Here is a 17559-nt window from a genome sequence, read left to right as displayed (position 1 = left end):
CCCCAAAATACACCAGCGGATGCAGCCCTGCCCACCAGAAAGACAAGATCCAGCCCCACCCACCAGAACACAGGCACCAGTCCTCTCCATTAGGAAGCCTACACAAGCCACTGAATGAACCTCATCCACTGGGGGCAGACACCAAAAATAAACAGGAACTATGAACCTGCAGCCTGTGAAAAGGAGACCCCAAACACGGTAAGTTAAGCAAAATGAGAAGACAGAGAAATATGCAGCAGATGAAGCAGCAAGGTAGGAACCCACAAGAACAAACAAACGAAGAGGAAATAGGCAGTCTACCTGAAAAAGAATTCAGAGTAATGATACTAAAGATAATCCAAAATCTTTGAAATAGAATGGAGAAAATACAAGAAGCATTTAACAAGGACCTAGAAGAACTAAACAGCAAACAAACAATGATGAACAACTCAATAAATGAAATTAAAAATTCTCTAGAAGGAATCAATAGCAGAATAACTGAGGCAGAAGAATGGATAAGTGACCTGGAAGAAAAAAGAGTGGAAATAACTACTGAAGAGCTGAATAAAGAAAAAAGAATGAAAAGAATTGAGGACAGTCTCAGAGACCTCTGGGACAACATTAAATGCACCAACATTCAAATTATAGGGGTCTCAGAAGAAGAAGAGAAAAAGAAAGGGACTGAAAAAATATTTGAAGAGATTATAGTTGAAAACGTCCCTAACATGGGAAAGGAAATAGTCATTCAAGTCCAGGAAGCACAGAGAGTCCCATACAGGATAAATCCAAGGAGAAACACGCCAATAAACATATTACTCAAACTATCAAAAATTAAATACAAAGAAGAAGTATTAAAAGCAGCAAGGGAAAACAACAAATAACAAGCAAGGGAATCCCCATAAGGTAACAGCTGATCTTTCATCAGAAACTCTTCAAGCCAGAAGGGAGTGGCAGGACATATTTAAACTGATGAAAGAGAAAAACCTAAAACCAAGATTACTCTACCCAGCAAGGATCTCATTCAGATTTGACACAGAAATTAAAACCTTTACAGACAAGCAAAAGCTAAGAGAATTCAGCACCACCAAACCAGCTTTACAACAAATGCTAAAGGAACTTGTCTAGGCAGGAAACACAACAGAAGGAAAAGACCTACAATAACCAACCCAAAACAATTAAGAAAATGGTAATAGGAACATACATATCGATAATTACCTTAAGTGTAAATGGAATAAATGCTCCCATCAAAAGACACATACTGGCTGAAGGCATACAAAAACAAGACCCACATATATGTTGTCTACAAGAGACCCACTTCAGACGTAGAGACACAAACAGAAAGAAAGTGAGGGGATGGAAAAAGATATTCCATGCAAAGTGAAATCAAAAGAAAGCTGAAGTATCATTTCTCTTATCAGACAAAATAGACTTTAAAATAAAGACTATTACAAGAGACAAAGAAGGACACAACATAATGATCAAGGGATTGATCCAAGAAGAAGATATAACAATGGTAAATATTTATGCACCCAACACAGGAGCACCTCAATATATAAGGCAAACAGCGATAACGGGAAATCGACAGTAATAGTAGGGGACTTTGACACCCCACTTACACCAGTGGACAGATCATCCAAAATGAAAATAAATAAGGATACACAAGCTTTAACTGACACATAAGACAAGATGAACTTAATTGATATTTATAGGACATTCCACCCACAAACAACAGAATACACTTTCTTCTCAAGTGCTCATGGAACATTCTCCAGGATAGATCATATCTTGGGTTACAAATCTAGCCTTGGTAAATTTAAGAAAACTGAAATCATGTCAAGTATCTTTTCTGACCACAACGCTATGAGACTAGATATCAATTACAGGAAAAAAACTGTAAAAAATACAAACACATGGAGGCTAAACAATACGCTAGTAAATAACAAAGAGATCACTGAGGAAATCAAAAAATACCTAGAAACAAATGACAATGAAAACATGATGACCCAGAACCTATGGGATGCAGCAAAAGCAATTCTAAGAGGGAAGTTTATAGCAATAAAATCCTACCTCAAGAAACAAGAAAAATCCCAAACAACCTAAACTTACACCTAAAGCAATTAGAGAAAGAACAACAACAACAAAAAAAAAACCCAAAGTTAGCAGAAGGAAAGAAATCATAAGGATCAGATCAGAAATAAAAGAAACAACAGCAAAGATCAATAAAACTAAAAGCTGGTTCTCTGAGAAGATAAATAATTGATAAACCACTAGCCAGACTCATCGAGAAAAAAAAGGGAGAAGACAAATCAACAGAATTAGAAATGAAAAAGGAGAAGTAACAAATGACACTGCAGAAATACAAAGAATCATGAGAGATTACTACAAGCAACTACATGCCAATAAAATGGACAACCTGGAAGAAACGGACAAATTCTTAGAAAAGTACAACTATCCGAGACTGAATCAGGAAGAAACAGAAAATATAAACAGACCAATCACAAGCACTGAAATTGAAACTGTGATTAAAAATCTTCCAACAGGGCCTCCCTGGTGGCGCAAGTGGTTGAGAGTCCGCCTGCCGATGCAGGGGATGCAGGTTCGTGCCCCGGTCTGGGAGGATCCCATGTGCCGCGGAGCGGCTGGGCCCGTGAGCCATGGCCGCTGAGCCTGCGCGTCCGGAGCCTGCGCGTCCGGAGCCTGTGCTCCGCAACAGGGGAGGCCACAGCAGTGGGAGGCCCGCATACCGCAAAAAAAAAAAAAAAAAAAAAAAAAAAATCTTCCAACAAACAAAAGTCCAGGACCAGAAGGCTTCACCGGCAAATTCTATCAAATATTTAGAGAAAAGCTAACACCTATCCTTCTCAAACTCTTCCATAATATAGCAGAGGAAGGAACACTCCCAAACTCATTCTATGAGGCCACCATCACTCTGATACCATACCAGACAAAGATGTCACAGAAAAAGAAAACTATATACCAGTATCACTGATGAACATAGATGCAAAAAATCCACAACAAAATACTAGCAAATAGAATCCAACAGCCCATTAAAAGAATCATACACCATGATCAAGTGGGGTTTATCCCAGGAATGCAAGGATTCTTCAGCATATGCAAACCAATCAAGGTGATATACCACATTAACAAACTGAAGGATAAAAACCATATGATAATCTCAATAGATGCAGAAAAAGCTTTCAACAAAATTCAACACCCATTTATGATAAAAACCCTCCAGAAAGTAGGCACACAGGAAACTTAACTCAACATAATAAAGGCCATATATGAGAAATGCACAGCAAACATCCTTCTCAATGGTGAAAAATTGAAACCATTTCCACTAAGATCAGGAACAAGATAAAGTTCTCCACTCTCACCACTATTATTCAACACAGTTTTGGAAGTTTTAGCCACAGCAATTAGAGAAGAAAAAGAAATAAAAGGAATCCAAATCGGAAAAGAAGTAAAACTGTCACTGTTTGTAGATGACATGATACTATTCATAGAGAATCCTAAAGATGCTACCAGAAAACTACGAGAGCTAATCAATGAATTTGGTAAAGTAGCAGGATACAAAACTAATGCACAGAAATCTCTTGCATTTCTATACACTAATGATAAAAAAATCTGAGGTATTAAGGAAACACTCCCATTTACCACTGCAACAAAAAGAATAAAATACCTAGGAATAAACCTACCTAAGGAGGGGCTTCCCTGGTGGCGCAGTGGTTGAGAGTCCGCTTGCCGATGCAGAGGACGCGGGTTCGTGCCCCGGTCTGGGAGGATCCCACATGCCGCGGAGCGGCTGGGCCCGTGAGCCATGGCCTCTGAGCCTGTGCGTCTGGAGCCTGTGCTCCGCAACGGGAGAGGCCACAACAGTGAGAGGCCCGCGTACCGCAAAAAAAAAAAAAAAAAAAAAAAAAAAAAACCTACCTAAGGAGACAGAAAACTTATATGCAGAAAACTATAAGACACTAATGAAAGAAATTAAAGATGATACAAACAGATGGAAAGATATACCATGTTCTTGGATTGGAAGAATCAACATTGTGAAAATGAGTATACTACCCAAAGCAATCTACAGATTCAATGCAATCCCTATCAAACTACCAATGGCATTTTTCACAGAACTAGAACAAAAAATTTCACAGTTTGTATGGAAACACAAAAGACCCCAAATAGCCAAATCAATTTTGAGAAAGAAAACGGAGCTGGAGGAATCAGGCTCCCTGACTTCAGACTATACTACAAAGCTATAGTAATCAAGACAGTATGGTACTGGCACAAAACAAAATAAATCAATGGAACAGGATAAAAAGCCTAGAGATAAACCCACACACATATGGTCACCTTATATTTCATAAAGGAGGCAAGAATTTACAATGGAGAAAAGACAGCCTCTTCAATGAGTGCTGATGGGAAAACTGGGCAGCTACATGTAATAGAATGAAATTAGAACACTTCTTAACACCATACACAAAAATAAACTCAAAATGGATTAAAGATCTAAATGTAAGGCCAGACACTATAAAACTCTTAGAGGAAAACATAAGCAGAACACTCTATGATATCAATCACAGCAAGATCCTTTTTGACCCACCTCCTAGAGAAATGGAAATAAAAACAAAAATAAACAATTGGGACCTACCTAATGAAACTTAAAAGCTGTTCCACAGCAAAGGAAACCATAAACAAGATGAAAAGACAACCCTCAGAATGGGAGGAAATATTTGCAAACGAAGCAACTGACAAAGGATTAAATCCCCAAAATGTACAAGCAGCTCATGCAGCTCAATATCAAAAAAACAAACAACCCAATCCAAAAATGGTCAGAAGACGTAAATAGACATTTGTCCAAAGGAGATATACAGATTGCCAACAAACACATGAAAGGATGCTCAACATCACTAATCATTAGAGAAATGTAAATGAAAACTACAATGAGGTATCACCTCACACCAGTCAGAATGGCCATCATCAAAAAATCTACAAACAATAAATGCTGGAGAGGGTGTGGAGCAAAGGGAACCCTCTTGCACTGTTGGTGGGAATATAAATTGATACAGCCACTATGGAGAACAGTATGGAGATTCCTTAAAAAACTAAAAAGAGAACTACCCTACGACCCAGCAATCCCGCTGCTGGGCATATACCCTGAGAAAACCATCATTCAAAAAGAGTCATGGGGCCTCCCTGGTGGCGCAAGTGGTTGAGAGTCCGCCTGCCGATGCAGGGGATACGGGTTCGTGCCCCGGTCTGGGAGGATCCCATATGCCGCGGAGCGGCTGGGCCCGTGAGCCATGGCCGCTGAGCCTGCGCGTCCGGAGCCTGCGCGTCCGGAGCCTGCGCGTCCGGAGCCTGTGCTCCGCAACGGGGGAGGCCACAACAGTGAGAGGCCCACATACCGCAAAAAAAAAAAAAAAAAAAAGAGTTATGAACCACAATGTTCACTGTAGCACTATTTACAATAACCAGGACATGGAAGCAACCTAAATGTCCATCGACAGATGAATGGATAAAGATGTGGCACATATATACAATGGAATATTACTCAGTCTTAAAAAGAAACGAAATTGAGTCATTTGTAGTCAGGTGGATGGACCTAGAGTCCGTCATACAGAGTGAAGTAAGTCAGAAAGAGAAAAACAAATACCGTATGCTAACAAATATATACAGAATCTAAAAAAAAAAAAAAAAAAAAAAAAGGTTCTGAAGAACCTAGGGACAGGACAGGAATAATGACACAGATGTAGAGAATGGACTTGAGGACACAGGGAGGGCGAAGGGTAAGCTGGGACGAAGTGAGAGAGTGGCATTGGTGTATATATATACATATATATATGTATATATATACACTCTACCAAATGTAAAATAGATAGCTAGTGGGAAGCAGCCGCATAGCACAGGGAGATCAGCTCCGTGCTTTGAGACCACCTAGAGGGGTCGGATAGGGAGTTCGGGAGGGAGATGCAAGAGGGAGGGGATATGGGAATATATGTATATGTATAGCTGATTCACTTTGTTATACAGCAGAAACTAACACAACATTGTAAAGCAATTATACTCCAATAAAGATATTTTAAAAAAGAAAGAAAAAAGCTGACTAATCTTATAATAGGATAATAAAATAATAAAATGACACTGTAGAAAAATATTACTTTAAAAGTTAAAGAACCATATAAAAATTTTTTTTTAATTTTAGTGGAATCAAAAATACTCCAGCAAGCTCCACGGTGAAATAATATCTACATACACGGAGGAGAATACATGTAAAAAATATAAATCAGCCATGATGCTCTCTTATTTACCTCCACACTAAACCAAAACAAATTCACCTCTGGATCTTCCATTAACTGAATATGCAAACATTCAAGAAGAAATTAAAATTTCTCCACAATAATAAAAGTAGTGTTTTTCATAATCTGTACTAAAGACTCACTAGAGAGAACTCTGTATCCCTCTGAAAGCAAAGAGGTGTCACTGTCTAAATCAGGTGATAAGCTCGTCAGGCAGTGGTAGTGTACACTCCTGAGGATACACTGACGAAAGTCAGCCAAAGACATGACAACTTATATCATGCTGGCAAGATTCCAAGTTGCTCAGAGAAGGGAAAATTATTTAAAGAAGTCTGAATTAATATGAATCTACCCAAACACAAACCTTACCCATATAAGATAAATAAGCATGGACCAATTCAATCCCCCAATTACTAATTCAGAGATAACTGTAATAGGCTACACTATTTAGTCACCCTATGTAAGTCTATAGGACTCACTAAGGTCATCTTGACAACTTGGTATTTCCTCTCTGAAAACAATTTAAGTGGTCTCATTCGGGCTTCCCTGGTGGCGCAGTGGTTGAGAGTCCGCCTGCCGATGCAGGGGACACGGGTTCATGCCCTGGTCCGGGAAGATCCCACATGCCGCGGAGAGGCTGGGCCCATGAGCCATGGCTGCTGAGCCTGTGCGTCCGGAGCCTGCGCTCTGCAACAGGAGAGGCCACAACAGTGAGAGGCCCGCATACGGCAAAAAAAAAAAAAAAAAAAAAAAAAAGTCTCATTCTCTTTCAATAAACGTGACTATTTGCTTCTTAATTAACACATCTACTATTTAACCACATGCATTAACTGTATTTTACTATGGTATTCAAAGGACTGTTAAAATTAAGATTATAAACCAACTTTTACTTTTGTAATAATCCAGACAGCACATCTGCTTTTAATGGTGTTGCTGCATTGGGGTTTGTGTTTTTTTTATTGTTTAGCCACTTAATTTCAATCAAGTGATCAGAAAGTAGAGACAAACACATAAATGTTAAAAATGGCCTGAAAACCCTGAATGACCCCAGTAAGAATAACATGTTTTTATAATATAATGACCATCCTTTCTCCAATTTTTGGTATGTCTGATGATCTTAGGTGTAACATATAATGAATGGCAATTATTTGTATAATTCAGGTGCCAAATTACTCCTTTGTTATCCAAATCACTATAGGACTGTCACATAAAGTTGTCACAAGAAGTGACCAATAAATCTACCAAAAATTATAAGAACTACCAAAAATATGCACGTGGGTCAGGAGAATTAGGCAAGCAATCTGGAAATAAAGTTTTGGGCTCAATATTGAAACTGACTTCACAATGTAGTATACAAAAGCTTGTGGAAAACCTCAACACTCACGTGACTTAAACAAAATTAATCACCTGATATTTTCAAAAATTTGAAAAATTTAAATCTCCCTATTTTACAGTTGCCAGGTTTTTTTCATAAAATATGATTTACATACTTTTGAACTTCATGTAACATTAAATAAGGGTACTTAACTTTTATGTTGATCCAAAAGGAGCATGAATTTAAGAAGACTGAATAAAACTGTCAAATACAAGTCTGACACAACACAGTTGAAACCAAGAACAAGTACACTACAAGACAATGGATGAAGTATAGGAGAATTCTAAAACTATTTTAAAAACTCTGAATGGTATATCCATAAAATGAACTCGTTCTCATTAATAAACAGTAATAAACCACGAGGACAGGCAACAAGGATGAATCCTAAAATACACAGTGAAGCAGTCAGACAAAAGGAACACACTGTATGATTCCATTTATTTAAAGCTCTAGAGAATGCAAACTATAGTGAGAAAAAGCAGGTCAGTGGTTACTTGGAGATAGGGAAGTAGAAGCAAGAAAGGATTACAAAGGGGCATGAGGAAAATCTGCAGGGGATGGATATGTGCGCTGTCTTGATTGCGAGGCTGGTTTCGCAAGGGTCCAAATTCAACAAACTGTACACTTTCAATATGTGCAGTTTATCATATGTGAACTATAAATTATACCTCAGTAAAATACTTAAAACAAGCCCTCTCCCCTCCTTGAGAGAAGGGGGAAGCCTAAACGTCCTGAGTTTAGCACCCAACTGAACTTAATAGCACTGCCTAGGGGGCAATAATCCAGGCCCAGGGGCTGTTAATATAGATAGATATATGTATAGGTGTACATTCTGCAAAGTTTATAGCATAAAGAGGCATTCCAGTGCTGTACTCAAAGGGAACAGGATGACTACACTCAATACTCCCAGGAAAACCGTGAATGTGGTAGAAAGGAGGGAGAGGGCATCAGGCAAAACTCCACTGAATCCTATAGTTGAGGCCCCTCCAGCGCTACAGCAGGAAATAAATGTTGCCCAGAGGCAGGCTTCATGCCTGACTTATTAAAATGAAATACCCTTGAAAGACTGGGGGAAGAAAATGGGAACATCTGGTCTAAACCTTCTTTAACTTTATCCAGTAATGCCTTAGACAAACGACCTGTTTGGGAGGGGTGCCTAGCAAAATATAAGAGAAGCTGGGCATACCTTGTATAGATCAGAGAAGACCTTTTAAACTGTAAAATAATCTTTAATATTTATGGTTCTGTCATCACAGTTTTGTTAGTGTAGTGATGTCTTATAAGCACAGGATAACAGACTCCCATGACCATTTTCTTCAGCACTTTCCCTGAAGCAAGGCACGCTAGGGACCACCTAATTATCAATACATAATGTAAAGTTACTGCAAACTTAACTATAGGTCTATGGAACATTTAATTTTAAGCCCAGATCAAGAATTACAAATGCATTCTCCACTGGTGTCCTGTGTGCCATATGGTAGTTAGGCATATTATACCTCCTCAAAGAGTCAAGAGACATTGGTTCAAACAGGTGCAATTAATGTCAGTTCAAACGTATGGATGTTTAATAATCTCAAATCATGTTATCCTCACTGAGAGAAAGGGCAGTTACTGAAAACTACTGACCAATGGCTGTACTTGTTCATTTGTATATCAAAATAAGTTAAGCATTCCCGTTTCACAAAATACGTGTTTTCTTTGGGGAGGGATAGTACCTAGGTGACAGAATTGCAGCTAAGTTTTTCTGCTTCTTTGCAGTTGTTTATGTTGTCCATATTTTTTAAATGTGCTTTTTTATCATCAAAAAAAGTTACTAAAAGAAAGAATTACCTTATGTATTTTACTATAACTATAGTTTTAAAACATAAGCAATAGAGTAAATGAAAAGTATCCCAAAAGGTATTCATACTATCAACATTAAATCATCAACACAAACTAAATAGGTTTTTCCTTGAGTTTTTGTTTTGGTTTTTTGTTGTCTAGTAGCTGATGTTTCTGTCTTTTCCTTTCTTACAAGTGTTTTCTTTTTCACTTTCCCCTCCTGCATTTAGTTATGGCACCCTAGATCTGGAGGTAGAGTGGTTTACAAGAAAATAACAATGAATGTTGATTTTGCAGATCTAAGTTAAACCAACAGGAGGATAAAGACAAGAATTCCCTCGACCAAACAAATTTAACCACCACAGGCAAGAAGAAAAAAAGCCAGAATTTAAGCCTTGTTCTACCTTTTTTTTTTTTTTTAAACTCAGCTGTCCAAATTTGGAAGAACTGCTTTAACACTTCTCTAACAAATATAATTTCAACGCTTCAAAAAGTTTTTTGTTACTTTATGATATAGGATATAAATTACTTTTTAAATGATATTTTTCCAAAAAGGGGAAGATATTTCTGGGGAAAAAAGACTACGCCAAATATCTGCCCATAAAAAATGCATACAATATACACACAGTTTTTAGGTCAATATAATTTAAATTATAAATTTTACTGTTTTAATCACACTCCAAAACCATCGTGAGATGTTTACAACGCTAATATTTCATCTTTGCGAATTTAATGTTTTACTCATTTTGTGAGAGATAGAAGAAATATTTTAAGAAAATTGAGGCTTTTATGAAATCCTTGAAAAGAAAACTAATGCTCTGTCTACAAAAAGGAAGGGCCAATTTTCCAGTGAACCAGAAGAAAGAAAACAAGTGGCCTCAGGCCAAAGATAAAATACCTTTTTCCTCACATAGTAGTTTCCCTTTCTTTCCAAACATCAAATTACCACAATACAACTTAGTTATACCACCACAATAGCCTCCTACAGGACCTCCCTCCCTTACCCTAAGCCAGTCCAATTCTTCAAGGTCTCACCAGTTTACAACCTACAGTCTGTGCGAGCCTTACATTCTCTGTAAGAATTTATGAATTGTTTCCTCCCCAAAGTCATATTTTGAAGTCCTAACCCCCAGTACCTCAGAATATGACTATATTTGGAGAGAGGGTCTTTAAAGAGGTAATTAAGGTTAAATGAGGTCACTGGGGTGGGCCCTAATCCATCTACAAGTTGCCAGCAAGCAACCCAATGTTGATGTCTAACTTCTTTAATCACTGTAACTTTTACTACATGTAAAACTTTTTATTCTTTCCTCTGTGTGTCTATTTTTCCAACAAAGACAGTAAGCTTCCAACAGTATTTATTCTGTGTTCTCCCGAGTGCCTAACCCAATTCATTCAACATACCTCCTCATCCATCTATTACCATCTACTCAATGAGTAACTATCTCAGATCTTCTTGGGAAGTGTTTCACAGGAAGGCAATGGTATCAGTTTTCTCTATCTAGAAATAGTTCATCTCCTTATTCTTATTCACCCATGTGGAACCCCACTATAATTATTTAATTACTTTACCATACTAAACATCATTTCCAACTGTATTTATAGTGATGCTCTTTTAAGCAGGAAACTAATTTACAAGAAAAAATAATACCTTTCTTGTTATAAATATGGGGTTGATAATGTATGTAACAATGTAACAATATCAAATGAATTCCTACTTTAGGCCAAACGTATTTTAAGAGCACATATAACTGTTTGGGAAATACAATTGGTGATATATCATCATTCACATGCACCATCAAGCAGTCCTGAATTCTACAGGAAGTTGTTTGCTTCTTTACTCTGAATCAGAGAAGCTTTTGCTGATAGATGTGTCATTTGCTCTAGCATATATAGGGACATTTCCAACCCAATATGTCAATTCTGCCCGAAGATATTTTGTGAAAAGCACAGAGTTACTTTATGCATATTATAAATATACAAAAGGGAGCCAACCTGCAACTCAACCTGAATCAAATCTATTATGTCAGACTTGAGATGTAATCTGGAGAAAATAATCTGCTCTTAACTCACGACAGTATCTTCCAGGCAACTGTTACTCGCCAGCTTCTAAATCCCTTAATCTGAACCCTAGACAATGGGTCCATTTCTTTGTAAAGCAGAGCCTCTCCACTTCATCAGCTAAAGGCTGAACGCCTGATCAATGCAAAATTACATTTCAAGGATTTCCCTGAATGTCTCCAAGCACCACGCCTTGCACAGATACAGTAAACTCTGGGGAGAGCCTCTACTCCCTCACCATATATATGCATTTAAAAGATATCTGAACTACATACACACAGAAAATCCTAAAGATGCCACCAGAATACTACTACAGCTAATCTATGAATTTGCAAAGTAGCAGGATACAAAATTAATGCACAGAAATCTCTTGCACGCCTATAAACTAATGATGAAAAATCTGAAAGAGAAATTAAGGAAACACTCCCATTTACCATTGCAACAAAAAGAATAAAATACCGAGGAATAAACCTACCTAAGGAGGCAAAAGACCTATATGCAGAAAACTGTAAGACACTGATGAAAGAAATCAAAGACAATACAAACAGATGGAAAGATATACCATGTTCTTGGATTGGAAGAATCAACATTGTGAAAATGACTATATTGCCCAAAGCAATCTACAGATTCAGTGCAATCCCTATCAAATTACCAATGGCATTTTTCACAGAACTAGAACAAAAAACTTTACAATTTGTATGGAAACACATAAGACCCTGATAGCCAAAGCAATCTTGAGAAAGAAAAACAGAGCTGAAGGAATCAGGGTCCCTGACTTCAGACTATACTACAAAGCTACCGTAATAATCAACACAGTACGGTACAGGCACAAAAACAGAAATATAGATCAATGGAACGGGACAGAAAGCCCAGAGATAAACCTACACACGTATGGTCACCTTATCTTTGACAAAAGAGGCAAGAATACACAATGAAGAAAAGACAGCCTCTTCAATAAGTGCTGCTGGGAAAACTGCACAGCTACATGTAAAAGAATGAAATTAGAACACTTCTTAACACCATACACAAAAATAAACTCAAAATGGATTAAAGATCTAAATGTAAGGACAGACACTATAAAACTCTTAGAGGAAAATATAGGCAGAACACTCTGTGACATAAATCATAGCAAGATCCTTTTTGACACACCTCCTAGAGAAATGGAAATAAAAACAAAAATAAACAATTGGGACCTAATGAAACTTAAAAGCTGTTCCACAGCAAAGGAAACCATAAACAAGACCAAAAGACAACCCTCAGAATGGGAGAAAATATTTGCAAGTGAAGCAACCAACAAAGGATTAATCTCCAAAATTTACAAGCAGCTCATGCAGCTCAATAACAAAAAAACAAACAACCCAATCCAAAAATGGTCAGAAGACCTAAATAGACATTTCTCCAAAGAAGATATACAGATTGCCAACAAACACATGAAAGGATGTTCAACGTCACTAATCATGAGAGAAATGCAAATCAAAACTACAATGAGGTATCACCTCACACCAGTCAGAATGGCCATCATCAAAAAATCTACACACAATAAATGCTGGAGAGGGTGTGGAGAAAAGGGAACCCTCTTGCCCTGCTGGTGAGAATGTAAACTGATACAGCCACTATGGAGAACAGTACGGAGGTTCCTTAAAAAACTAAAAAGAGAACTACCATACAACCCAACAATCCCACTACTGGGCATATACCCGGAGGAAACCATAATTCAAAAAGATACACATACCCCAGTGTTCACTGCAACACTATTTACAATAGCCAGGACATGGAAGCAACTTAAATGTCCATCGACAGATGAATGGATGAAGAGGTGGCACATATATCCAATGGAATGTTACTCAGCCATAAAAAGGAATGAAATTGAGTTATTTGTGATTAGGTGGATGGACCTAGAGTCTGTCATACAGAGTGAAGTTGGACCTAGAGTCTGTCATACAGAGTGAAGTAAGTCGGAAAGAGAAAAACAAATATCATATGCTAACGCACATATATGGAATCTTAAAAAAAAAAAAACAGTACTGAGGAACCTAGTAGCAGGGCAGCAATAAAGACACCGATGTAAAGAAAGGACCTGATGACACAGCAGGGGAAGGGGAAGCTGGGATGAAGTGAGAGAGCAGCACTGACATACATACACACTCCCAAAAATAAAATGGATGGCTAGTGGGAAGCAGCTGCAAAGCACAGGGAGATCCTCTCGATGCTTTGTGATGAACTAGAGGGGTGGGATAGGGAGAGTGGGAGGGAGGCTCAAGAGGGGATATGGGGATATATGTATACGTATAGCTGATTTACTTTTTTATACAGCAGAAACTAACACAACATTGTAAAGCAATTATACTCCAATAAAGATATACAAAAAAAAAAAAGTATCTGAGATGCAAATAGGACTTCAGCCGCCAAACAGGGCATTGTATATATGATAGGAATTTGGAGTACAATAGAAACTGACATACATCTCTCCCCTAGCAACAACAGTCAGGGGGCTCACGCGATGAAATGAAGGAGTGTGTTAAATGGAGAAAGGAAACCAGAAACAAGAGAGGGGAAAAGAAATACTGAAAGGAGCCAAGGAAAGGGAGGGAACACATGTAAGAGTTATGGTACGCATCTGAGCAATCTAGTAGTAATGTGTTGAGACAAACTTCATCAATGTTTTTGTCTGTTTTTGCAAATGGCATAGGCAAGACGAGTGGTGAAGGGTCAAGGGGCTCCCCAAACTAGCTCTGCCTAAGTGACAACTTGCCTGTGGAAAGGAACTTATGACAACCCCTAACCCCTGCCTCTCTCTACCTAAATAAGCAGAACTATAATTCTCAAAGCTGCTCAGGTAACAGAACAGCTAGAAGTCACCAGAACTCACTGCAGAGCACCCAGAGATACAGCTATATATTAAACTTAAAATAGCTAAATATATAATTCCTGCTAATCACAAACCCCACTTCAGCCTAGATTCTTCAAAAAAAAAGATACCAAAGGTTAAGAAAACTTTTTGAGAGTGAAATATGGAAATGAGAAATCCAACACATTAATTTGTCTGCCTACTGGGGAACAGTCTGCCAATTCACAGAACACCAGAAACAGGGCCTAAAAGGCAATGAAATTAAACAATACACTCATTACCAGAGGGAGTATGTAAGCAATACTTTTGAAGCCTAGTCTTGATTTGGCAACTACTTCTGTAGAGTAAGACAGTAAATTTTTCAGACTTTGAAGGCTCTCCATCTCTGTCCCAACTATGCAACTACTCAAATCTGCCACTGCTGCTGCGAAAGCAGCCACAAACAACAAGAAAGAACCACAGACAATAAGAATGAGTGGCTGTGCACCAATAAAACTATGTGCACTGACATTTGATCTTCATATATTTTTCACATGTCATGCAATATTATTCTTTTGATTTTGTTTTCCAACCATTAAAAACTGTACAAACCATCCCTAGCTCTTAAACCGTAGAGAAAAAAAACAGGCTGCAGCAGACAGATTTGGCCCTTGGCCCTTAAGGTTACAGGCCTCTGCTTTTTTTTTTTTTTTTTTTTTTTTTTTGCGGTACGCGGGCCTCTCACTGTTGTGGCCTCTCCCTTTTGCGGAGCACAGGCTCCGGACACGCAGGCTCAGTGGCCATGGCTCACGGGCCCAGCCGCTCCGCGGCATGTGGGATCTTCCCGGACTGGGGCACGAACCCGCGTCCCCTGCATCAGCAGGCGGACTCTCCACCACTGCGCCACCAGGGAAGCCCCAGGCCTCTGCTTTTAAGAACCCTAATGTGAACTCTGAGATGGGAGCGGGGAGTGAGGGGGCAGTGGGGGATAGAGTCCAGTCTAGATAAACCTGGCCCATTTGTAAACTAGCCCATCAGCAAGCAGGAAATCTGGGCAACCCAGACAAGATTATTCCCACCACCCTCTAAACCCTCTCAGCTCCTCCCTCAGGCAAAGGCACAGGTGCACTGCATTAGAATTCAAGCCAAGAAACTTCAAGTTTTGATGGGTTTTAAATGCAGTCATTTACCTAAATTCTACCGGGGCTAAAGCATATATTTTACAAATTTAGATGATGCGACTCCTACAAAAAAGTTCATTGTAGTTCCCTATACCCAAATGCAACAAGTAACCCTGAAACCCACTCCATCACTTCATAAATGTTTCAGATTAGGTGTTACTTATTCTGTAAAAGGCAACCTAAATGAGGAATGCCTACGGAAACACAAATGGGATGTTTACGCCACAGCTGTCCAACAAGGCTGGATGACAAGAGTCTGGCCACTTTTCAGATTATTCCCCTCTCGACACCAAAAGAACTTGGAGAGTCTTCCTTCTAGGCTGGTGAAGTCAAGGTCCTCTTATCTGATGACACCTCTGAAACACTAGCCGCCACCCGCACCCACTCGGCCCAAGGCCCGCAGCGTCCAAACCCGGATTCCGCCCCAGCAGAGCAACCTCCGCAGCCCCAGCCGCTGAGATGGACGGGGACTTCCCACCGCCCCCTACTCGCCCCTGGACACAGAGCTGCAGCGGCCCCTCCCCCTCTCCGCAGTCCCAGCATGAATTTCCACGCGATCGGCAAGAAAGAATAGCCCAGCCTTTGTGCCTCTGCAAAAGAACGCAGCAAGAATTTACACCATCACCACCGCTGAAACACACACACACACACACGCGCGCGCGCGCGCGCGCTTCGGAACAGCGCTTCCCTACAAACATCCGGCATCCCGGGGCTGCGAAACTGCAGACAAAGGCACCCCATCGCCGCGGGGTGGGGGGATAAAGGGGGAGGCGGGAGCAAAACACTCCCACCAACGCGGACAGCTGACGAAAGGGCACTGGCGCCAGGGAGAGGGGTGAAAAGTGGGGGCGGATACCAGTGAGCCGCGCGCTCTGGGTGTCCCGCAGCCGAGGCGAGAGACGCCAATGTGGGGGCGCGTCTCCCCACCCCCGCGTAACGATAGAGTGGGCGTCCGACCCGGGGCGCCGCCACCGCAGCAGACAGCAACAGGCGCCCGCGCCCCACTGCACCCGGCCCCCGTGCCAGGCCCGGGGTCCGCCTCCTCAGCACCCTTACTATGCCGCTCCTGGCGAACAAAAACACGAAACTTTTCAACCTCTTAGAATCAACAAGAGCAAAAGGAGGGGAGAAGTGGCTGAAAGAACCGGAACGACCGCTTGGGGACCCGGCGAGTCGCAAAGGAAACTTCCAGACCCCATCGTTTTCAACAGCCGGAGGAGCAGCTGCTTCCCGGTAGCGCCGGGCCGCGCGGGGTGGGCGGCCCACCCCGCGCGCCGAGCCCCGGGCGGCCGCGCACCTTCCCGGCCGGTGCGCGCGCAGGGCACGAGGGCGCGTTCCGGCCTCCTGGCCCGGGCCCCGGCGCCGCTTACCCTGCTCGCGGCGGCCGCCGCCGGCGGGAACGCGAAAGGAAAGGAGGGCTGGGGAGCTGGGGTCGCCGGGGACACTGGGAGCCTCGCCTCGCCCCTCCTCGCCCACGCTCGCTCTCTTCTGTCCTGAAGTAACGTCCCGGCGAGGAGCTTCGGGAGGAACGCGCACTGACGCTCCTGCTCGACCGAGAAACTTAATCCTGCCCGGCCGCCGGCGGCCCGACGCCAGCCTCGCGCTCCGCCGCGCCCCCTCCCCCTGCGCGCGCCGCACTTGCGCCGACCGGGGCTGCCGCGGAGGCGGGTGCGGCGGCTGGGCCCGGGCTGCCAGGGCTGCGTGACGCCTTCGGCCGGCGGGGCAGCTGGCGCGCCTCGGCCAATCAGGGGGCGCGGCCCAGCCGGCAGGCCCCAGGGTTTAAACTAGCTTCGCGGGCGCTCGGCGGGGGATGTGGAGAGTGGGTTCCGCACGGTTGCTGGAGAAAAGCCCCCTTCAATGTCAACGTCAAATAAAAAAGAAGCATTAATTTGGACGAGTGTGTCCCATGCAACGTTTAGGATATACACTAAAAAATTCTTTGTTTATCTGAAATTCGGATTTACCTGAGCAGCCTGTATTTTTATTTGCTGAATCTGGTAACCTGCGGGAACCGGTAGC

At 41.3% G+C, this 17559-nt stretch overlaps 1 protein-coding gene across 7 annotated transcripts in view; it reads right to left on the bottom strand.

The window, feature by feature from the left end:
- MPDZ (multiple PDZ domain crumbs cell polarity complex component) overlaps positions 1-17156 on the bottom strand; it is a 165554-nt gene extending 148398 nt beyond the window's left edge. For all 7 annotated transcript variants that reach the window (XM_060102121.1, XM_060102123.1, XM_060102126.1 and 4 more), the window contains exon 1: positions 16911-17156. The gene's annotated coding sequence lies outside the window, so the exon portion shown is untranslated. The remainder of the gene's footprint in view (positions 1-16910) is intronic.
- Positions 17157-17559: the final 403 nt, after the last annotated feature.

This window comes from Mesoplodon densirostris, chromosome 6 (assembly GCF_025265405.1).
Source record: "Mesoplodon densirostris isolate mMesDen1 chromosome 6, mMesDen1 primary haplotype, whole genome shotgun sequence".
NCBI lineage: Eukaryota > Metazoa > Chordata > Mammalia > Artiodactyla > Ziphiidae > Mesoplodon > Mesoplodon densirostris.
This window is presented reverse-complemented; position numbering and strand designations above follow the sequence as displayed.